General features: G+C 42.9%; 1 long non-coding RNA gene across 1 annotated transcript; it reads left to right on the top strand.

The window, feature by feature from the left end:
- Positions 1-5,652: 5,652 nt before the first annotated feature.
- Gm4319 (predicted gene 4319) lies at positions 5,653-22,294 on the top strand. Its single transcript, NR_166632.1, has 3 exons — positions 5,653-5,874; positions 14,827-14,915; positions 20,394-22,294. It is a non-coding gene; the product is annotated as a predicted gene 4319 (long non-coding RNA).
- Positions 22,295-23,440: the final 1,146 nt, after the last annotated feature.

Below are 23,440 nucleotides of genomic sequence, written 5' to 3'. Positions count from 1 at the left end.
TGGAATACTCCAATTTTTGTAATTAAGAAAAAGTCAGGAAAGTGGAGACTGCTCCATGACCTCAGAGCCATTAATGAGCAAATGAACTTATTTGGCCCGGTACAGAGGGGTCTCCCTGTACTTTCCGCCTTACCACGTGGCTGGAATTTAATTATTATAGATATTAAAGATTGTTTCTTTTCTATACCTTTGTGTCCAAGGGATAGGCCCAGATTTGCCTTTACCATCCCCTCTATTAATCACATGGAACCTGATAAGAGGTATCAATGGAAGGTCTTACCACAGGGAATGTCCAATAGTCCTACAATGTGCCAACTTTATGTGCAAAAAGCTCTTTTGCCAGTGAGGGAACAATTCCCCTCTTTAATTTTGCTCCTTTACATGGATGACATCCTCCTGTGCCATAAAAACCTTACCATACTACAAAAGGCATATCCTTTTCTACTTAAAACTTTAAGTTAGTGGGGTTTACAGATAGCCACAGAAAAAGTCCAAATTTCTGATACAGGACAATTCTTGGGCTCTGTGGTGTTCCCAGATAAGATTGTGCCCCAAAAGGTAGAGATAAGAAGAGATCACCTCCATACCTTAAATGATTTTCAAAAGCTGTTGGGAGATATTAATTGGCTCAGACCTTTTTTAAAGATTCCTTCCGCTGAGTTAAGGCCTTTGTTTGGTATTTTAGAAGGAGATCCTCATATCTCCTCCCCTAGGGCTCTTACTCTAGCTGCTAACCAGGCCTTACAAAAGGTGGAGAATGCCTTACAGAATGCACAATTACAACGTATTGAGGATTCACAGCCTTTCAGTTTGTGTGTCTTTAAGACAGCACAATTGCCAACCACAGTTTTGTGGCAAAATGGGCCATTGTTGTGGATCCATCCAAACGTATCCCCAGCTAAAATAATAGATTGGTATCCTGATGCAATTGCACAGCTTGCCCTTAAAGGCCTAAAAGCAGCAATCACCCACTTTGGGCGAAGTCCATATCTTTTAATTGTACCTTATACCGCTGCACAGGTTCAAACCTTGGCAGCCACATCTAATGATTGGGCAGTTTTAGTTACCTCCTTTTCAGGACAAATAGATAACCATTATCCAAAACATCCAATTTTACAGTTTGCCCAAAATCAATCTGTTGTGTTTCCACAAATAACAGTAAGAAACCCACTTAAAAATGGGATTGTGGTATATACTGATGGATCAAAAACTGGCATAGGTGCCTATGTGGCTAATGGTAAAGTGGTATCCAAACAATATAATGAAAATTCACCTCAAGTGGTAGAATGTTTAGTGGTTTTAGAAGTTTTAAAAACCTTTTTAGAACCCCTTAATATTGTGTCAGATTCCTGTTATGTGGTTAATGCAGTAAATCTTTTAGAAGTGGCTAGAGTGATTAAGCCTTCCAGTAGAGTTGCCAATATTTTTCAGCAGATACAATTAGTTTTGTTATCTAAAAGATTTCCTGTTTATATTACTCATGTTAGAGCCCATTCAGGCCTACCTGGCCCCATGGCTCTAAAAAATGATTTGGCAGATAAGGCCACTAAAGTGGTGGCTGCTGCCCTATCATCCCCGGTAGAGGCTGCAAGAAATTTTCATAACAATTTTCATGTGACGGCTAAAACATTACACAGTCGTTTCTCCTTGACAAGAAAAGAAGCCCGTGACATTGTTACTCAATGTCAAAGCTGCTGTGAGTTCTTGCCAGTTCCTCATGTGGGAATTAACCCACGCGGTATTCGACCTCTACAGGTCTGGCAAATGGATGTTACACATGTTTCTTCCTTTGGAAAACTTCAATATCTCCATGTGTCCATTGACACATGTTCTGGCATCATGTTTGCTTCTCCGTTAACCGGAGAAAAAGCCTCACATGTGATTCAACATTGCCTTGAGGCATGGAGTGCTTGGGGGAAACCCAAACTCCTTAAGACTGATAATGGACCAGCTTATACATCTCAAAAATTCCAGCAGTTCTGCCGTCAGATGGACGTGACCCACCTGACTGGACTTCCATACAACCCTCAAGGACAGGGTATTGTTGAGCGTGCGCATCGCACCCTCAAATCCTATCTATTAAAACAGAAGAGGGGAATCGAGGAGGCTTTACCCCGAGTACCAAGAGTGTCTGTGTCTATGGCACTCTTTACACTCAATTTTTTAAATATTGATGCTCATGGCCATACTGCGGCTGAACGTCATTGTTCAGAGCCAGATAGGCCCAATGAGATGGTTAAATGGAAAAATGTCCTTAATAATAAATGGTATGGCCCGGATCCTATTTTGATAAGATCCAGGGGAGCTATTTGTGTTTTCCCACAAAATGAAGACAACCCATTTTGGATACCAGAAAGACTCACCCAAAAAAATCCAGACTGACCAAGAGAATACTGATGTCCCTCGTCTTGGTGATGTCCAGGGCGTCAATAATAAAGAGAGAGCAGCGTTGGGGGATAATGTCGACATTTCCACTCCCAATGCCGGTGATGTATAATGCTCAAGTATTCCCCTGCTTTTTTACCACTAACTAGGAACTGGGTTTGGCCTTGATTCAGACAGCCTTGGCTCTGTCTAGACAGGTCCAGACGACTGACACCATTAACACTTTGTCAGCCTCAGTGACTACAGTCATAGATAAACAGGCCTCAGCTAATGTCAAGATACAGGGTGGTCTCATGCTGGTTAATCAACTCATAGATCTTGTCCAGAAACAACTAGATGTATTATGGCAAATAGCTCAGCTGGGATGTGAACAAAAGTTTCCGGGATTGTGTGTTACTTCCATTCAGTATGAGAAATTTACTAGGGCAGCTAATTTGTTAAAAAGTCTTTCTCAGTATATGTTACAGAATTGGACGGCTGAATTTGAACAGATCCTTCGGGAATTGAGACTTCAGGTCAACTCCACGCGCTTGGACCTGTCCCTGACCAAAGGATTACCCAATTGGATCTCCTCAGCATTTTCCTTCTTTAAAGAATGGGTGGGATTGATATTATTTGGAGATACACTTTGCTGTGGATTAGTGTTGCTTCTTTGGTTGGTCTGTAAGCTTAAGGCCCAAACTAGGAGAGACAAGGTGGTTATTGCCCAGGCGCTTGCAGCTCTAGAACATGGTGCTTCCCCTGATTTATGGTTATCTATGCTTAAGCAATAGGTCGCTGGCCACTCAGCTCTTGCACACCACGAGGCTAGTCTCATTGCACAGGACAGAGTGAGTGTGCTTCAGCAGCCCGAGAGAGTTGCACGGCTAAGCACTGCAGTAGAAGGGCTCTGCGGCACATATGAGCCTATTCTAGGGAGACATGTCATCTTTCAAGAAGGTTGAGTGTCCAAGTGTCCTTCTCTCCAGGTAAAACGACACGAGAGCAGGTCAGGGTTGCTCTGGGTAAAAGCCTGTGAGCCTAAGAGCTAATCCTGTACATGGCTCCTTTACCTGCACACTGGGGATTTGACCTCTATCTCCACTCTCATTAATATGGGTGGCCTATTGCTCTTATTAATAGAAAAGGGGGAACTGTGGGAAGCCGCCCCCACATTCGCCGTCACAAGATGGCGCTGACAGCTGTGTTCTAAGTGGTAAACAAATAATCTGCGCATGTGCCAAGGGTATTTCTCCACCCCATGTACTCTGCCTTCCCCGTGGCAACAACTCGGCCATGGGCTGCAGCCAATCAGGGAGTGATACGTCCTAGGCGAAGGATAACTCTCCTAAATAGGGACGGGGTTTCGCTTTCGTTTTTGGGTTTGAGTTTTGCACTCTTGCTCCTGAAGATGTAAGCAATAAAGTTTTGCCGCAGAAGATTCTGGTTTGTTGTGTCTTTCCTGGCCGGTCGTGAGAACGCGTGTAAGACACATTTATCGTCTTTCTTCTTGGTTTTAGAATATCTTCATGTATCAAGTGTAAACATTAGGTTTATTTATACTCCAGTACATATTATATGTGTAGTCTAAAGGCAGCTAATACTTTAAAAAAATAATATTTATTTACTTATTAGTTATATATGTAAGTAGCTGTCTTCAGACTCACCAGAAGAGGGCGTCAGATCCCATTATGGATGGTTGTGAGCCACTGTGTGGTTGCTGGGATTTGAACTCAGGACCTTTGGAAGAGCAGTCTTTAAGTGCTCTTACCCACTGAGCCATCTTGCCAGCCCCTAATGCATTTTTGTTTTCTTTAAACTCCAGCCCTAGAGGATCCCACAGTGTCTTCTGACATCTTTGGGCACTAGGCAAGCACATGGCACACAGACATGCAGGCAAAACACCATGCGCATAAAATAAATTTAAAACGTATTTTCATTCTATATGTATGAATCTTTTCCCTGTACGTATGTTAGTGTAATGTATGGTACCTGAAGAGAGACCCTGGAACTGGAATTACTGACAGTTGTAAGCCATCATGTGGATGCTGCCATCATGCAGAGTTCTTTGCAAGAGCAGCAAATCTCTTACCTGCCGGGCCGTTTCTCCAGCCACTGATTTTTTTTTTTAAATTTTTGAGACAAGATCTTGGTAGGTAATTTAGATTGGCCAGTTAGCCCAGGTTGGCCTCAAATGTGAAGATCTTTCTGCCTCTTATTCTTATGTTTCTTTTTTATTATGAATGTTTAATCCATGCTAATAAGCACCCGTGTCTGTTTGCTGGGTATATCTCCTTTAAAAGCACATGAATAATAACATTGTACCTTCAGGTTATAAAAGTGAAATGAATCTAAAGAACTCAACAGTAGGACCATTATCAGGGGCTAGCAGCTTCCTTTGCTAAGCATGTATCTCATTTTATTTTGTGTTTGAGACCAAGTATTCTGCCTAGACTGGTCTTGAACTTGTGAGCTCAAGTGGTCCTCTCACCTCTCAGCCTCCAAGCAGCTGGGACTTCCAGTGTCCACTGTCACATCTGACTAGGCACTTATCTCTTGGAGTACCTACTGTGTGTGGCTGTACTAGTCGTGAAAATAAAACAGTCTCTGGTCTTACGGAATCTATATCATTACTACCGTCATTATTGTTAATCTAATTTGAATTATTTTGGTTGTGAGCCTAGCCCTTAATGTCTGAGCCATCTCTCCAGACCTAATTTGTGTTATTTTTGAAGAAAGCAATGAGGTATTGTTTAAGAACGGATAGCGATCATATTTTTATTTTATCTGGAAAAGCAGGCTCAAAATTTTAGTTTTGTTTTCGTTCCTTTGCAGGAGTAGATAGTCACCTCTAAAGACCCGTTAGGATCGGAGCCTGTTGACGTCCCCTCAGCCCCAGACCTTTTTTTCCCCTTTCCCACAGCCCTGCACTGTTGTTCCCCCCCGCAGAGCTCAGTCCGCGCTGCCTGCTCACAGGCTTCAGTGATGAATTCTGCTGTGAGCACCGTTTTCAGTAGAATTGCCTACATAATCAGAAATTATTATCGATGTTCTCAACTGTTTACTAATGTGGCAGTGAGTATGATTTGTGCTCTAATGCTCCCCCCCCCCCCCAAAGCCCATTTACGTTGTAAATGTAGCTCTGCGCTGACTCCCGAGTTCACCGTGCTAACCGCAGCTCGGAGGACGGCCAGCAGATGGCAGCAGAGACTCATGGATGTGCTTCCTCACCTAGGAGTCAGCGCTCTTGCAAAAGGCTTTTCAACTGTGCAGACTCTAAAACCGAACGTATCCCCCACCCCTTATAAACATCTCAGACATGTATACGACCATCTCTGTATGTTTAACAGACCAGGAACTCTCTACCCCTCCACCCGAGGCATGTTAAGTGATCTGTCTGGTACTGTGTGTGACCAAGTTTGCTTATAGAGGTCACATATCCCTTCAGAGATGCCAGGACATTGTTGCTGATTGACCCATAATATTAGCTTGGCAGTGATTAACAAGAAGGTAAGATGGTCCCTCCCTTGCTGGGGGTGGTTTTCAGCATTCATATTCATAGGTGTGTTGACAGTTTGTAAATGAATTTTGTTTCCTTGCCTTTTTTTTTTTTTTTTTTTTTTCCTCTGCAAGGGTTACTGGGATATAGGCTTGTTGCCCAGGTAGAAGTGAAGACCCTCTCTACTGTCCCTGTGGTTTCTCTACAGGGTCTTCTTGAAAAAATACTGTTTATGCTGCTTGATCCACAGAATGCAGGCCACTCCATGCCCTGTGTGGATTTTCCAGCCAGTTTGACGGGCAGGGAAATTTGCAGGTTCATAGAAATTCACAATAAAGCGTATTTTCTAGTGTCAGCTCTCAGATAAGCCAAAGTTTCAAAGGCAGCAAGGGGTGTCGTGGCAACTATGTGGATCTGCTCCGGTAAATGGTGGCATCTCCTGTGCTGGACCTGGTTCTGTAAGTTTCAGGGCCAGGGAAAAATGAGACAGAACAGCTTCCCAAGTTATTGGGCCTTCAAGATGGTGACAACAGAGGATTATATCAAGTCTAATCTTCTGAGGAGAGCCACAAGTGACAGTACAGGTTTAGTGTCAATGAAATCAGTTTTCTCTTTCCTCTGCCCCCTTTCTCTGTGTATGTGTGTATGAGAAAAGAGGGTGGGGCCGGGGTAGTAGGAGATGATCTTTCTTTTCCTTTTCTTTTTAAAGATCTATCTATCTATCTATCTATCTATCTATCTATCTATCTATCTATCTATCTATTTATTTTATGTATATGAGCACACTGTAGCTGTACAGATGGTTGTGAGCCTTCATGTGGTTGTTAGGAACTGAATTGAATTTTTAGGACCTCTGCTTGCTCTGTCCGCCCCACTCGCTCTGGCCGGCTCCACTCTCTCAATCCCTGCTTGCTCCGGCCCAAAGATTCATCTATTATGCACTGTAAGTACACTGTAGCTGTCTTCAGACACACCAGAAGAGGACATCAGATCTCATTACGGGTGGTTGTAAGTCACGGTGTGGTTGCTGGGATTTGAACTCAGGACCTTCGGAAAAGCAGTGAGTGTGCTCTTACCTGCTGAGCCATCTCGCCAGCCCTGAGGATTTTTCAAAATTCTGCTTTTGTTGTATATACTCTGAATGGCAGCAATTTCTAGCTTTAGCATTATTGGCATTCTAGAACAGGATTCTTCATTGCGGGCCGTGATCGGTGGTCCCTTCGGATGTGCTCAGCGGCGTCATCGATGTTCGCTGCATCCTAGTTGCCAGCTCCCAGTCTGCCACGGCTGCTGTGAAAATCAAGACATATCCTTTAGACACTGTCAAATATCCCGGTGGGACAAGATCTCCCTGATTGATGTCCCCTGCTTTAAGGTTTAGAACACTTCCAAGGACAGCTTCATCTCCTCTCTCGCTTCCACCCTGCAGGGCATAAGGAAAATAATAAAGGCCCGTAGGGGTGGAATTCCAAACATCCACCGCGGGCAGATCTATCTGTGGAGTTTAAGGCGCACCCTGACATTCTGCACATGCTCCGTTTGTCCCAGTTGCCTTGCGCGGATATACTTTCCTCGCGATGTCTGTTCTCTGAGCTCTGAAAATGTATCCTTTAATCTCGGGCTCAGAAAACCCCTTGACTGTGGAAGGAGACACCAAAGGCCTTCCAGTGACAGGCAGGGAGAGGGCGGTTTGGATTACTAATTTGCTTTCACTTCTTAGCCTGTTTTTCCTTCCCAGGGCTGTTCCTCTGTAGACCTTGAGTATGAATAATTCCGGGTAGCCTGAGGGGAGAAGCAGGAGGCCGCCTTGTAGGGCTGTTTGTACTGTAATGAAATAGAAAGTTTAAAAGCCTAAGTGAAGCCTGTGCGTTTGGAAATGGCGGGAGGTCCAGCATGCGCTTTAAAAATTACTCAGAAAACTGACAAACTCTTGAAGGTGGGGAGAGAAATTGCCTACTTCACTTTTGGAAGATGTCCCTCCCCACCCGGGGTTGAACAGCCCCCACACATTGAGCCGGAGCACAGGGCGTCCCAACCAATTAAATACTCATGGAGATGCACTCTTAACTCTATATTTGAGTTGTCAACGGGAAGGCCAGACTAAGCACGAGGTTGTCTAGGAACTTGCTAGCCAGCTGTTTGAGAGATCTGAGAGCTACTATTTTGTACGCAGATAGATACCGGACTGAGGAAAGTTGTTCAAATTACGTGACAAAGAGGTCCAGGCTTAGAGATTTGAGTGCTCTGTGGGGTCCTTAGTAGGGCTAACTAGCTGGAGCTCCTTCTTGTCAGCAGCCTTGAAGATGGACAGGTTATTATTATTATTATTATTATTATTATTATTATTATTATTAAAATTAAAGTGTTGCATAGTCACACTGAATTAATTGTAGCTATTCACTGGTGAGGGTTGGGGGTGGTCCCTTCAAGGGTGTGAGCTCTTTGATGAGAATGGACTCCTAGCAAATAGAGCAATGTAAACACAACTTGCTTTAAGCCAAGAAAGAGATGGGGACAAAGCCTAGAGTAGGTCAATTAAAATCACCACATTAATGAAAAGGCAAACTGATAACGTATAGTTTTAGTAAAACAAGAAAAACAATGCACAGTGGCAGAGAAGTTTTGCTTCCTAGTCTTTCCACTTTCTTTCTTAAAAAACAAAAAACAAAAGCAAAAAACAAAAGCAAAAACCAAAAAGCAAAAACCAAAAAACAAAAACACCCTCTCAAAACAAGCAAGCAAACAAAACCATACAACAACAACATCAAACAAAACAAAACACCCTAAATAGTGACTGGAGAGTTGGCTTAGTGGTTAAAGCTTTTGTTGTTCTTGCAGAGGACTTGGGGTTTGACCCACCACCCAGTGGAGATTCACAGTCATCTGTAACTCCAGTTCTAGGATGCCTGACACCCTCTTCTGACCACAGAGGGCATCAGGCATAGAAGTGGTACACAGACAAAACACCCATATAAAACATAAAAATGAAAAAGACTGAAAAATCAGCTGTGTGGTGGTGGGGCACACTTTTAATCCCAGCACGTGGGAGGCAGAGACAGTCGGATGTTTGTGAACTCAAGGTCAGCCTGGTCTTCAGAGTGAGGTCCAGGACAGTCAGGGCTACATAGAGAAAACTCTGTCTCGGAAAACAAAAACAACAAAAGTTTTATGTGGCATTTATTTAGATGTCTGTGTGTCTGTATGTGCATATGTGTGAATGCTTGTTCCTGTGTATGCATGGACCCAGAAGAGGACATCAAGTGACCTCCTCGATCACCATCGGCCCATTCCTTTGACACAGGGTCTCTTCCAACCTAGGGCTTGCATTTTCTCAGCTAGATGAGAAGCCCTCGAGCTCCAGTGATCCTTTTGTCTCTGCCCTCCCTTCAGTTATCCCTGGAATTATTGGTATTTGCAGGACTCCCAGCTTGTTGCATGGGTGCCTGTATTCAAACTCTGGTTCTCAGGATTGACCAGCAAGTATTCTGCACTATTCCTCTAGATCACCCTTTTGTCTGGTTCTCAAGGGGGGTTCTTTGCTTTTGGAATTAACGCAGCACATTGGTGTTTCAATCTGTTGAATGTCCATAGAGCGACAGAGAGCCTTATTTTTCTCATGACTTCTAGAGGGAGCAATGCTTTCCTCCCTCTAGAAGGAACTGATTGCCAGGGAAGCCACAGTTAAGTGTAAATGGATAATGAGTGGGAGATGGGGAGAGAACAGGATAGAGGCTAGAAGGGAGATGCTGAGATAGACTCCGTGGATTCCTCAATGAAGGATGGAAAGGTATTGGTACGGTGGTCTGGATTTTTAACGTTAAAGATTAACTTTAAAGGGGAGAGGGAGATGGTTCGGTGATTACAAGCACTGGCTGCTCTTGCAGAGGACATCGTTTTGGTTCCTAGCACCCAATATGGCATTCACCTGTGACTCCACTTCCAGTTGGAGGGCCTGGAAGGCCTCTGAGGGCCCCAGGCATGTACATGGTGCACATTTAGACATGCAAGGCCAAACACTCACACACATAAAAGAAATAAGAAACTAAAAGAATTAAAAAAAAAACCTTAAAAAACACAACATAATCACAAGTCTCTGATATAAATTGAACCAGTTAGTGGTTTTTATTTAAGTCATTAATTAATGAGGGAACCTTGCGACATTACAATGGCCTCAAAGGAGAAATTCAAACAACCATCAGATAATTCTGTAATAATTTTACAAATGGATACAAAATTGGCTTGTTCCATAGTGGGTGTGGTGGTGGAGGTTAGAAATCAATTATATTTGCAGAGGAAAAGATTAATTTTCATGCCTGTAGACAAGTCATTTGAATTATTATTGGTGCCAGAGAGTAGGGCAGATGGAGAGGACCTGAGGACCGCGTATAAAACACTGCAAAATGCTTATGAGAAAAACACAGAGGACAAAAAAATCTCTGGCAAAGGCTGGCTAGCTCACAACTCCCACCCTTCAGGAGGCTGACTGGAACGGGCTGGTGCCATTGGTGGAAGTACGCGCTATATGTCTGAAGATGATGTGTGCCTTATTATAATATGAAAACAGACACTATCCTGCTGGGCCAAGAACACTCGTGAAACTCTACACTATGCAAATGAGCAAGATAACCCTGGGGATGTGGCATAAAGGCTTCATCCTTTGCATAGTATCACTGATGGAGATTCTCAAAGTTCTCCCAGCCCTACCCTCTTCATTGGAAGTAGGTTGTTTCTTATTACATGGTCTCTGGAAGTAGGTTGTTTCTTATTACATGGTCTCTCCTCCTGCTACTTTCCACAAGCCTTCGGCCGATGTTTGTTCCAGGACACAAGAACCTGGAATCCCTCCAGAGGTGCCAACCAATCTCTCATGTTCACTGATGTTGTTATTGCTACACTTTGCAATGTAAAAGTTGCAAAATAGCTCAGCCAAGGAAAGGCAGCGAACTCACAGAATCAAGCCATCCGGAAGCCTATACTTAGAGGATGCCCTGTTTCCCGCTGAAGAGGACCTTATAATCTTTCTGGTCCAGTTGATTATTTTATAGTTTCTTTTTAAAAAGTTTCTATAGATTTGGTTGTCTAATGGTAACACTTTATTTTAGACAATGGACCAAGCTTTTAGGAAAAGAAAAGGACCTACAATGTTCTTTCCAAACAGATTCACCAAGCCCTGATCAAGCGTCTGTAGGTAGCACTTAGGTGCTGGGGAAGGGAGAGACGGAGGTAACTATAGAGCCATAGTGAATATTTAGGCACATCTCTGAGGCAATAGTTATGGCTAAATCTCACCTTGGTTGAGCTCTGCTCCACCGGAAGTATAATGGGTAGGTCTGTACACATCTTTAGAGGTTACAGTTCAGCACTCGTTCAAGGGCAGAGGCATGTCATTTTTTTTTTTTCCTTACATGTATTTTTAGTTAGGGCAAGAAGTGGTGGCATTGGTAGTCTCTAGTGAAATCTGCAAAGTGGGAAGCACTTAGACAGATGGAGGAAGGAGAAGAGGAGCTTAGGAACCCGCAGACAAGAGCACACTTTCTGTCCTTTTGTTAAAACGGCTAATTAGAGTCGAGGCGTGGGGGTGCATGCCTTCCATCTCAGTGCTCAGAAGGGGGAAGTAGATTGTTTCCCATTACATTGTCCCTCCCGCTACAACTTTCCACTCAGCTTCAGACGATGTTTTCTTTCGCGACAAGGTGGATCCAGACAGGTGGATCTCTGTTGAGTTCCAGGACAGTCAGGTTTACATAGAGAGACCTTGTCCCCAAAACCCTCAAAATCATCATCAAGAGCAACAGGAAAATGACTAATTAGGAGACCTTAGATGGGAGGGTTCTCTAATGTAAGCAAGTTGACTTTGTAAGCAATTTGATATAAGCAGTCTTGTTCTAGAGAAAAATAATTTGAACTTAACTAATGAAAACCATCAACTAATTTCTTTTTTTTTTGTTTTTTTTTCCATTTTTTATTAGGTATTTAGCTCATTTACATTTCCAATGCTATACCAAAAGTCCCCCATACCCACCCACCCCCACTCCCCTACCCACCCACTCCCCCTTTTTGGCCCTGGCGTTCCCCTGTACTGGGGCATATAAAGTTTGCGTGTCCAATGGGCCTCTCTTTCCAGTGATGGCCGATTAGGCCATCTTTTGATGCATATGCAGCTAGAGTCAAGAGCTCCAGGGTACTGGTTAGTTCATAATGTTGTTCCACCTATAGGGTTGCAGATCTCTTTAGCTCCTTGGCTACTTTCTCTAGCTCCTCCATTGGGAGCCCTATGATCCATCCATTAGCTGACTGTGAGCATCCACTTCTGTGTTTGCTAGGCCCTGGCATAGTCTCACAAGAGACAGCTATATCTGGGTCCTTTCGATAAAATCTTGCTAGTGTATGCAATGGTGTCAGCGTTTGGATGCTGATTATGGGGTGGATCCCTGGATATGGCAGTCTCTACATGGTCCATCCTTTCATCTCAGCTCCAAACTTTGTCTCTGTAACTCCTTCCATGGGTGTTTTGTTCCCAATTCTAAAGAGGGGCATAGTGTCCACACTTCAGTCTTCATTCTTCTTGAGTTTCATGTGTTTAGCAAATTGTATCTTATATCTTGGGAATCCTAGGTTTGGGGCTAATATCACTTATCAGTGAGTACATATTGTGTGAGTTCCTTTGTGAATGCATCAACTAATTTCTATCTAGGCCTCTTACACTGAAATGATCTAATAAGGCCATTCATTGCTTTAGCCAGTTCAATATTTACTTTGCTCTGATTCTGAGTTCACCCTATCAAAATGTTCCTCTAGTGCCCTCACAGTAGAGGACCAAATACGGGAGCTGTGAAATATTGCTATCTGTTTAAACAGACCCCTTTAAAAATGTTAATGTGGTTAAATTTATCTTTTAGCTTTTTCATCAGAGTGTTCTCATTCAGGTAGAGAAAAATATCCAGAATTCAGTTTTGATTTTTGTTTGTTTGTTTGTTTATTTAGCACTAGGAGAGACATGGGGGCCGCAGTTGAAAGATGGTAATCTATAGACCTTGCTTGCTTTTAATACCAACATGCCTGGCAAAATGTGCTCAGGTGGTATGATAGTGGCATGGCAGTTATGGGTGTAACCAACCACATTCTAATTGCTATGAGGCCTCCTCCACAGGAGCGATGTCATCCCTAGTACAGTAAACATGGTCAAAAGGTCAGCTCATGGCTGGGAAGATCATGGTGCTTTTGTATATGAGTACCCTGTAGCTGTACTGATAGTTGTGAGCCATCATGTGGTTACTGGCAATTTGAATTCAGGACCTCTGCTCGCTCAGGTTCTAAAGATTTATTTATTATTATATCTAAGTACACTGTAGCTGACTTCAGACATCCCAGAAGAGGATATCAGATCTCATTACGGATGGTTGTGAGCCACCATGTGGTTGCTGGGATTTGAACTCAGGACCTTCAGAGGAGCAGTGCGTGCTCTTACCCGATGAGCCATCTCTCCAGCCCCTTGGTATTTTATTTTTATTTGTGTGTGTGTGTATGCGCATGGGAATTTGTGCTACTGTATATGTGCATGTGGAGGCTGGAGGAGGATGCTGAGTGTTCCACCTTGTCACCTCCCTCATTCTTTGAGACAGGGTTTCTTGCTGGACCTGGAGCTATGTTGGCAGGCAGTGAGCCCCAGTGTGACCCTCCTGTCTCTGCCTTGAAATGGTTCTGATATTACAGGCATTTTTTTGTTAGATTTTTTTTTTTCATTTCAAATGCTATCCCCAAAGTCTCTTATTCCCCCCACCCCCCTTTGCTCCCCAACCCACCCACTCCTGCTTCCTGTCCCTGGCAATCCCCTGTACTGGGGCATATGATCTTTGCAAGACCAAGGGCCTCTCCTCCCATTGATGGCTGACTAGGCCATCCTCTGCTACATAGAGGCATGTGTTTAATACCAAGCTTTTTGCGTGGGTTTTGGGGACGTGAATTCAGGTTGTTCTGCAGTAAGTACTTTTACCCACCAAGCCAATGCTCTAGCCTGGCATTTTTAAGTCATGAGGTCGTGGATGCAAATCCATGGGGGTCATACACAAGATTAGCTTCTAGGTTTGAAGTTGAAAACTGAGAATTCCTTCCTTCCTTCCTTCCTTCCTTCCTTCCTTCCTTCCTTCCTTCCTTCTTTTAGATTAGTACCCACAATTGTTTTGTATCACACAGCTGTAATCTTTTTCATCCCTTCTTTCCTTACATTTGAAGTCTTGAAATTCCATTATAAATAATAGTAGTAGGTTTTAATGCTATAGAACAGAACAATCTGGCATAAAGAAAGGTGAGAAAGAAGATACAAATTTGTCTTTAAAGCTACCCAAAATCTTAGGACTTAATGTGTTGCTAAATTACATCTGTGCAGTTGGAGATAACTTAAAAGCCAGGATGTGTGTGTGTAACCAATTTTTATAATTTTAGCTTTAATTCAAAATACCTAAGGTTTTTGGATGAGTTTAGGATCTTCTTACTGTTAATTCAGTGGAGGAAAATGAAACTGGAGACTTGCTCTCTTTTCCGAGTAAACATGGTGACAAAAATATGTCTGAAGCTTGAGAGCATTGAGAATTTGAAATTTTTTTTCTTATGGGAGTGGTTAGCAAAACAATAAAGTTAAATCAAAACTGAGAATCGTCTCTTGTTCCATTGTATCTCTATCAAGCTCATTATCTCAAGACGTCAGCTTAGAACCATTCATTTAAAAATGATTGTTGTTGAATTAATGGAACGTAGCACTCCAAAGTCTTAGGTGAATTAAATAAGTGATCCATCTGGTTCCCATGGGAGATACTGATGTCTAGTCGCGATCTCCCAAGTCAATACGGCAGTGATTACTAAATCAGGGAGAAGGGCAGAGTTTGACACATGGAATGATTTATGTCTCTGGTCCATACGGAAAAAGCAGGCAACAATCAATTCAAGTTTTTCTTGTTCCGTTTCAGACTGCATGAGGACTCAGAAATGTCACCATTTTGGCTGTATGAAGAGAGGCATTCATGCTGTGTGCTGGGCAGCATCTCTCTTCTGGTAGGTGAGTCACTCTGCATGAGCACTGCATGGGGGAAGCGAAGTCGCCTCCTTTTTTGATGGATGCTGAAGTTAGGGGGAGAGTGGATTACTCAATGCCCCTCAAGATTCCAACATCAGCACCTAGGCAATGTGCCAGTTAGGGTTTCAGTCCTACTGCATCTCATCGACAGAAAGGCTGGGGAAAAAAGCCAGAGAGAAAAACAGACCCAGAGAAGTGCCCCAGTCCCTTAGTGGTCAGTCGCTCACAGGGTACCTGGCAATGGCCTCAGCTATCTTATGGTCTTCATGACCTCTGTGGCTTGTAAAAGTGATTAAAAGATGAAAGCTGTCCTCTGGGAGGTGGAGACGTCAACTTCTGCTTGAACTGATACAACTGTAAGGCTGGAATATCCCTGGATGGCTCTTCCAGACGAACCCAAGTATCATATTGGTCTGCTGCTGCAATTCTTATTATAGGAAATTTATCTCCACTTGACAGCAGTGGCTGCTGTAAAATCACCTTTCCAGGGACAGTAGTTACAAGAACCAGAGCTGCCTTCGGTCCCCAAATGCCTCTACCATTGGCTGTCTTCTGTGTGGCTAGGGAATCCCAGTTTCTGGAGTTTCTTTCCTTCTTTACCTGAGGTGTGAGGCTGACTGTAATGAGGATGCCAGGTCAGAGGCACTCCCAAAGAAGAGCGGAGATATCATGAGTAGGTAGAGATGGAAGGGCTGCATTTCCTAAGCTGCTGTCCACAGTCAGGAAGAGTGAGCTTGAGTGATTCTGATTTAATGGTACCCACCTCAGGATGCCTTTTCATGCCTTCCAACAAAGGGGAACAAAGTAGACAGGGCTGACGAAGGTCAGTGTATTCTAAGACCCAGGACAGAATACACTGAAAAGGACAGGAAAACATTTCAGGGCATACTAGGAGTGTCTGTTGTTGCGACATCCTCTAGGTATAATTAATGACCATGATGTGACCTAAGAGGTGTGGTTGTAAATTAATGAGACTGGCTCTTGGGTGTGGATTAAGTAATTTGTGCCTTCTTTATGGTAACACTTCATTTAAAATTCTGCAAACAGGGAAATGCAAACCAGTAGGAGGCAAGAGAAAACCTTCACCCCAGAACAGCTGCTAGAACATCCAGCTCACAGCTGGTTTACTGTGCTTCAAATCTTAGCAGTCGTGTGCAGTGGGATGAAGGGTACTCACATTTACCCAATGTTTTAAAAAAATGAATAAAAATTATTTAGTAAAACGATGGTAATGGGACAAATAATCCTGAAATATGATGTCATTCTGAAGTATGTCTCCTTAGCATAAGGGTTATTTTAAACTATATCTCAGGAAACTGAAGAAGACACAGGAGACAGACAAAGGAAATTTATATCAAGAAAGAAGTCTCCAGGTACATTTCATTGTGTGTGGATATGAATAAGTCCACAGGATGGGTTCCAAAACTGACCATTGCCAGGTCAAAGGAAGAATATGTACATTTTAATTTTTTATAAATACTGACAAAATTCCCTCCCCCACCGAATGTTTATAGGTAACATGGGTGGGGGGAGCCTTTTTGTCTGGCCTCTTAGACTCTATTATTGGGTCTTTGTAAATCAAGCTGATAAAAGAGATTAGTACGATATCAAAGTTGGGCTGGAGAGATAGCCCAGCCTTTAAAGGCTCCCAGACATTAAAGGTAAGAAAACAAAGTTTTCATTATTTACTATGCACATGTTTCTTAAAGAGAAAATGTTTAAGGACATGGCTGGATGATTGAGTCTTGTAAATCTTTTAGTTAAAAAAGGAGAAAAGACTTGGGGCTTTGGAGGAGGTGTTTCCTGTCCGTACAAACAGCCAACAGCATGTTAGGCTTCTCTTTATTTATTTTCCTGCTAATCTTTTATTACAGGGGGTTTAAGCTTAGAACTGTGATGAATGAATAGTAAGGGAAGTTGCTTTTCTTCTCCTATACTGGAAAGTCAGCCCATGAAAGTGCAGAGGGGAGGGGATGTTTGGAAAACATGGCTGTCTTGTGTCTGGAGACAATTGCTGTTTGGTGGAAGAAACGACATCTTTACAAGTGGAAATAGCCTTTAGAAAATATGAATTTACTTTATAAAAGGAGAGACTTAGCATCTATTTTTAGGCAGATACAGAGAAGTAAATAACTTTTTCTGTTTCTCAGATGCTTGTAGTTCAAAATACTCCATTTGCTAAAACAGTGTATTCTGAGGCCCGCTGTTCCTCATGCTCACACAGGAGATGTCCGCAGTGATTTTCTCTCACATTCCTGCCAACACAGCTAACTCCAGTTTCCTAGTGGAGCTAAAAACAATTTTTCTTTCTATTTCTCTTCCATCTGCTAGAAGTGAAGCCTTTATATATTAAAAACAACCAAATTCAAAATAGAATCGTTACCTGTATTACAAAGCTCTAAATCCTTCTTTCTCCTGAAGCCAGGGAACTTTAGTCTACAGAGAACAAGAACCATTGACTCTGTTTGGTATCAACGGTTTGAATTCAATTTTGCATCTGATTTTAGTCTGATTGTATAAGTGTCTATGTTGGCTATAATCTTGATCATCACCTCAACCAGGCTCAGCAGCTCTTAGGGGTCAGTGAAGGACAGGTTTGGCAGTGTCTGCGAGAGACTTTCCAGAAAAATTTGTCACATGGAAGAACAACTAAGCTGGAAAGACCCACCCTGAATGTAGTCAGTGCTGGTCCTTTGCTGGGGGTCTGGGGCAGAGTGTTCTTGTTTGCGTGTGAAATGCCCACCACAGGCTCAGGAGCTGAGGCTTGGTCTCCAGCTAGTGATGCTATTTGAAGAGGTCATGAGAACTTTGGGAGGAGGTCACAGGACATATGCCTTTTAAGCTAATCACTGATCCTAGGACCTATGTCTCTCTGTCTTCTGTCTGCCATAAGTCAAAGATGCACCTCCACTGCACATTCCCACAATCTACTTGTTCTGCACAAATACATGGAACCAACTAACCATGGATTGAATCTCCAGAAACCAGGATCCAAAATAAATCCTTCCTCCTTAAACTATAGAAGCTGTCAGGCATTTTGGTCATAACTGCCTAAAAGCTAATTTTTAAAACCATGTCCCACTTCCAATGCTAAGAATAAGAGGATTTAGTTTTCATTTAGGTACCTCAAATTGTGTATTAATTAGAGGAGAATCAAACAACAACAACAACAACAACAACCAACAAAAACCCTAGAAGCAATGGGTTAGGAAGTTGCCTTGAAATATTTGTAGCTGAAAGGTATTTCAGGATTCATGACCCACCTCCATCTCACAGACACCAGCATGTTTGCCCGAGGATCAGATATAAGCAGAACACCATAAAAACAGGAATAAATTGCGTGACTGAAGCTGTCTTTTTTGCTCATCAGATTCACCGGAGCAAGGTGCAGATTGCAACAGAATAACAGGAAAAGTGTAGTTTCTTTTTCAGGAATTTATGACAGGAAAGGAGCAGAGACCAACACAAAGGAGAAAATACACAATGCAAGGAGAGATGTTCGTAGTGGAGTTTGAAGAGCCTGGGTTCCCAGGGCAGTCTGGGGAAGGGGGGTGGTGATGCTGCTGACAAAGAAGTGAGCAAGCAGATGCTCAGAGGGAGGGAGGAGGAGTCAGGGGAGCCCATGTAATAGACAGAGAACAGACCGCAGAGAAGACCCAGGGCTGACCCCACATCAACCACCATCATGTTCACAGGTCCGGGCTCTCTCCATTTGTAAAACGGGGGTATTCTGGCTATGTTAACAATTTTTGTGGATCAGATGTGAGTTGTGCATGGGAAAGTATCCCACAGAGGGCTCAAACAGTTACTTCTAGCAAACAGCAGTGAGTTTGAATCCAGAGGCAGAATGGTCAAGGTACAAGCAGATGCTGAGTCCCAGAAGCTTAGGAACCTAGGACACAGCATTGAGTGTGGGTGATGCTGGGAGATGTGCGGGGACGAAGAGGCAACACTTGCAAGCAGCCTTTCAAATAAGGCATGTCTTGGAGGAAAGCAATGTTTGAGTAGAAACTCCCAAGAAGCTAGACTATGGTTACTTGAAGCCAACCAGGACCATATACATATCTATATATATACAAATGTGGTCAATTCTTATTGGATAGGTGCTGGAGATGTCTTAGGAAAACTACTGGCCTGGCCCAACTATAAACACTGAGGTGTGTTGGATGGACAGCATCCCACGTGTAGATCCTCTTTCTGGGAAGAATATAACCCTGCATGCATGCTTGGTTTGCTTTTGAGATGTTTCTAAGCCATGGAAGCCCTTGTGATTATGTGTGGAAGCTGTGAAGGGCAGCGGGTGGAATCTTGGACTATTTTGGGTAGCTGCAACATGTTTTAAATTCTTTCCTTAAGGTTTGGCCTCCATAATCCACCTTGTATTATCTCAAAAGAGAGTTGCTCTCATTTCATGTCAGGAGGTATAGAGTGAAGCCGTGTGTAGATATATAAGCATTAGAAGACGCTTTTCCTCAGAGAGAGATGCTGTTCTCCTTAACTTATCCAGCCTATTCCCTCATGATATCAATAGTCTCTCTTTCTTTCTTGGCTATCTTTCATTAGATGTGTTTTTCAAGAGACTCAAGTCACTTGATATTGAAGAATTGTTGGGTTTACAAGAGAGAGAGTTCTGAAATATATCGATGAGGGAAGGGTTTTCATAACCGTTGAATATTGCTCCTACAATGACTGTCAAAACAACTCACAAGGCTTGTTGTATTCCTTCTTCATATTTCATATGGGTAGTAAAGAGGGGCAAAAAGGACATGAGATCAAACCATTGCCATGTTTATAGGTTTAGGCTATATACATGTTATTCCCAGGGTGAGAACTTGATAAAGTTTTCAAGTTGTAGGGGCCTCCCCTGGAAAAGAAAAACACCAAGATCTCTCATCAAAGTTTAAAACCATCCTTTACTGTTTTTGAAGGATGGAGGACCAACATGGACCCAACACATGTGACTGGTAGGTCCCTCACAAAATGGTCATGTATCTGTCTATATCCTACACATATCCTTTACTATAGTTTAGATTAAAAACTAAGTTATGTATTTATTTATTTGTATTTATACATGTGTGTGTGGGTACCTACAGAGGCTGAAAGAAGGTGCCGGAATTCCTGGAGCCAGAGTTAACAGGCAGTTGTGAGCCACCTAGTGTGGGTGCTAGGAACCAAACTCAGGTCATCTGCAAGGGAAACACTCATTCTCACTGGCTGAGCCGTCTCTCATCCCCTTCCTGTGTCATTTAAATCATCTCCGCTTTATTTATAATTCTTAGTACAATGTATATGCTATGCAAATAGTTATTATACTGAGCTGTTTGGAGAACAATGATAAGGAAGGTGTCCATACTCGTTCAGTGCAATGCAGTTTTCCCCACCCCAATACTTTTGATTCACAGTTGGTTGAGTCACTGGATGTTCACAGGGGTCTGACTGGTTTTCGTATCTGTCTTTCAGATGGTTGCAGCTTTAAACCGGCTGAAAATTTGAGAATGCAACCTTGGGCCCAGCCTGCTACCTTAAAAAATGTTATGGCCATTGACTGAGTGTAATGAAGCCCAGCTGTTGTGGTTTCTTCGCTGCTAGTTCTAATAGTGGCCGTGGAGCTATAAATCAAGGCCTCTTTTGAGACACGGAGGAAAGAAAGTGTCTGGGTCCTCTCTTGATACCTGCACCGCACTGTGGTGCAAAGTGAAACTCACCAACTCAGGTGGCCAAAACAAGCAGATGTTTAGCCGGCTAAGTGTAAAGCGTTGGGGAAATGACTTTATGGGCCTTTGGCTGAGATGCTTCCATTTGAATGTCATACACAGGAAGTCATCAGGTAGTGGAATAATATAAACAGACCTTACCTCATGAAGTGATTTATTTTGGATTGCTGGCAGCAGCAACAGCCTCTAGCACAAAGAAACATAAGGACTTACTTCTTTTATTTGAGAGATTTTTTTTTTCCCCAACTGGTAAGGGCTGCCTGTAATGAAGAAATGGGGACACTGCTTTCTTAATTACAGCACGTATTCATCATCAGAGGGGCAAGGTTCACTAGTGGCAGAAACAATTCCCAAAGCACTTGTAGCGCTATGATCTCTTCAGCCTCTCCGATAACCTGTGGAAGAAGGGATCAATGTCTGTAGCGAATATGTGGAGAAACTGAGGCATCACAGGCCAGCCAATGAGCCTGACCAAAGCCACAACATGGTAAAAACAGAGGGACAGAAATTGCAGTTGTCTTCTAAGATGGAAGCTCTTTCTCCTCTGTTTTATTGTAGTAGGTGGGGAATGAGGTGATCTTAGATGGTGACCAACACAAGAAGATGCAACAGTTTTGGCTCTGTCTTAGTCTAACTTAGAAGGTGATAGGGTCTAATGGCACAATGACTGATATAGCTTGACTCTGGTTAAACTTAAATTGTAGAGCTGTCCTACCTAGATTCCAGCTCTCGGTGAGCCACTTATATGTGATCATTTCATCTCTAATCTCAGCCTCAGTTTCCTCCTAGGCTGTGACGGGGTTGACAGGAGTCTTGCCTTATTGGGACAGTTGTGAAGATTCAGTGAGGTAGCATTTGCAAAATACTCAGAACCTGCCTGGTACATTGTAAGAGATCTGTAAGTTTGTTAAGTAAAAACTAAAACTAGTTTATTGATTCTGTTATTTTGTGGGTACATTGAATTCAGGAAAGGTAAAGTAGGGACTTCTGAAAAAAATGAATGAGAATAGTTTTGCAGTAAGACAGATATCATGGTGGAAGTCGTGTGGAGGGAAGAGCCCTAGACTGTGCTCTGCCTTCCCAGAAGGGAAGGAGTCAGAGATCATCAGCCTGTATCCAGACACTTCTTGTATACATCTCACCTCCAATTTTTAAATAAAAACCCTGTCTTTTCAGTTCTTTAAGTCAATAGTGTACGTATGAACGCTCCCTTTAACAAGATGAACAGCTTCAGTCAGCTCGCCCAACCCCAGGACCAGAAAGTCACCTTGGTTTTTCGCTCTGCTTATTTTAGTCAGAAACCAGCTCTGACCCAGGGTGTTGGAGGGAAGGGATTTGGGGAATCTGGGACAAGGTGGGGACTGATCAATTGCAAAAGCCAGACACTGTGGCCATAAAAAGGAGACAGGAGGGAGAAATGCCGCAAAGCGAGTCATCATGTTTCCACACCGGACGGTTACCTCATTGAGACAGAGAGGAACAAGATCTGCTGATAGGGTCATTCCTATCTGTCAGATGGCAGGAGGAAATGAATACGCCATTTGGAGGCTTCTTGGAGAAATGTTTCATTGTACTCTGCTCCTCACTGGACTGAAGTCTTTGTTCTGGTAAAAAAAAAAAAATAAAAAAAAAAATCACATAATCGAATCCTGGTCTTGTTTATCTGAGTTCAAGCTCCCCTGGTGAGCTCTTTCACAACTTTTCGGTTTTGCCACCACACTCCACATAAATGTACATTCTGTCCCAATGTCACTAATTAACTGAATTGAGAATCACAGGAAAAGTTACTAGACTAACGTGGCTTCTTCCTTGATAGCATGGATGTCTTAGGCCCTGGGCTAGAAGCCACATGAGCCCCAGGGCCCTTGGTCCTTTGGGTGAGTAGGAAGCTTCAAGCTCTCACGTGGCCACTGTAGAGAGCTGAGACTAAGGGTAAGAACTGACTTGACTCACACTACCCGTCTCAGATAGTTCCTCCTTTAGCCACTCTGGGGTCACTAAGAGTCCATAAGTGCCGGTAGAAAGGGCTTCTGGTCAACCCAAGCAGAAGTTCAATTTGATGGAATATTTAGAAATAGCTGAAACAACTAAAAAAAAAAATAACCAAATCCTATACTGGAAGGAGAAAATTGAGGCAATTCCAGAAGTCTACATCAAGAAGATCTGATATTTAGACTATTTGCTATACTCTATGTGGTCTAAACTCTGGACACAAGTGAATTCATCACCTTGGAATGGTGGTGTGAGATAGTTACCATTATTATCTCGAGGTAAAAGAGTTATCCTATTCAAATTCCCATGACACATGACGATTTGACCTCTGCTTAACTGTTACTATGGAAGCCAGTCATGAATATATTGTCAACCCGGGTGCTAGGCAACATTGCTTATGGTGAGGCTGACACCAGATTGTGAACTGTTTCTAGACTAGGAGCACAGAAATCTGTGTTAGAAAGCTACATTTTTTGGCTTTTTTTTTTTTAACACTTGGACCTGGCAATGCCCTTATTATGGGGGGTGGGGGTGGGGGAGGGGGAACGACGACCTGAAAGTTATGCTTATGCATTTGTTGCAAGGACTGCTACCAGGTCTTTGTGGAGAGTAGAAGGCACGAGGATTATTAAGCCGAAGAAATTCCTGGCTGGTATAAATTTTAACTCTTTAAACTTGAATCTGTGCTGACTATGGCAAGGACTCCTATGTGGCAGAATGTCTGATAGGCTTCCAAATAAACTAATAATGCCCGGAGTGGAGTCTGTTGCTGTCCTGCAAGTTTGAGTATTGATTTGAACC

This window comes from Mus musculus, chromosome 1, assembly GCF_000001635.26.
Source record: "Mus musculus strain C57BL/6J chromosome 1, GRCm38.p6 C57BL/6J".
Taxonomy (NCBI): domain Eukaryota; kingdom Metazoa; phylum Chordata; class Mammalia; order Rodentia; family Muridae; genus Mus; species Mus musculus.
This window is presented reverse-complemented; position numbering and strand designations above follow the sequence as displayed.